Source organism: Crassostrea angulata, chromosome 6 (assembly GCF_025612915.1).
Source record: "Crassostrea angulata isolate pt1a10 chromosome 6, ASM2561291v2, whole genome shotgun sequence".
Lineage (NCBI taxonomy): Eukaryota > Metazoa > Mollusca > Bivalvia > Ostreida > Ostreidae > Magallana > Magallana angulata.
Window position 1 is genome coordinate 53068986 of NC_069116.1, and position 1145 is coordinate 53070130.

Here is a 1145-nt window from a genome sequence, read left to right on the forward strand (position 1 = left end):
ATTAATTTATACGGAAACATATATTACATAATTATTTATGAGAACAATCGTAATCTTTGTGTGACCTTCACGCGACAATTAGGACAGTCTGTCAGCTGATCAGAACATTAACTGCAGAAAGTGTGCCCACACTGGAAAGCAATGCTCCTGTTTCTGTCGAAACATATTGGACAACATCTATCATCTCCGACGAATAATGCCAAGTTGATATAAATGATAAACATTGAATAGTGTTGGTGTTTGTATTCTTGAACCCATAAACGGACATTACATGTAATATTTGAACAGCAAATGCAGAAGTTGAAAGAATTATCTTTCTTTATAGGCAACAGTCCATATTCTGAATTTTATAAGGACAAAACCATGTTTCTATTTGCTCACCCAGAAGCTGTTATTGGTAAACCAGAGGTCTACAAATTCTTACAAAGTCAATCCAATTACATGTATGTGGCGGTTGACTAGGCTCATTGCATTTTGGACTGGGGACTCGAGTTTCGACCCATCTTCCGTGACATTAAACAATTAAGTGCTGCGAGGCCAGATGCTAGATTTTTAGCCTTCTCAGCAACTGTGTCAATTAATGGAATAGGTGACATCACAATATTCCTTGGAATGGAAAACCCACAAATCGTTAAAACATCACCAAGAAGCAATATATCTTAGATTGTTCTTCCGAGACCAGGTAGAAAAGTTTCTACACATGCCTTATATGATTATGCATTTGAAAATATATTTGGTGACCTCAAAAAAAGAAAAGAGAATTATCCTGTCACTCTAATACACTGTGTTGGTATCAGCAGGGTTAGGTATGGATATCAGGTAGAGTATATGCAAACCATATTTAAACCTTCTTACTCACTCATGCTATTTTCGTCACATTATGACTTCTAGAACAGTCCTGTCAAGAAATACCCATTGCAATTATAGTTTATTAAATTTAGTATGGAGCTATTGATATCACCAGACTGTAATATTTATCAATTTAAATCATTGCTTATTAAATCAATACTACACAGGTCGCACAACGGATACTTGGTGACGACATGTTTGTAGGAAACAGAGATGTTGAGAATGCCATGGTAGTGATGTTTCATTCATCAGTTTACAGATAAGACAAGGTGATGTCAAATGTAATAAGCTAGCAT

The 1145-nt window shown here is 35.6% G+C and overlaps 1 pseudogene; it reads left to right on the forward strand.

Annotated features, from left to right (window-relative positions):
- The first annotated feature begins 363 nt into the window (after positions 1-363).
- LOC128187603 (uncharacterized) lies at positions 364-891 on the forward strand (annotated as a pseudogene).
- The last annotated feature ends 254 nt before the right edge of the window (positions 892-1145 follow it).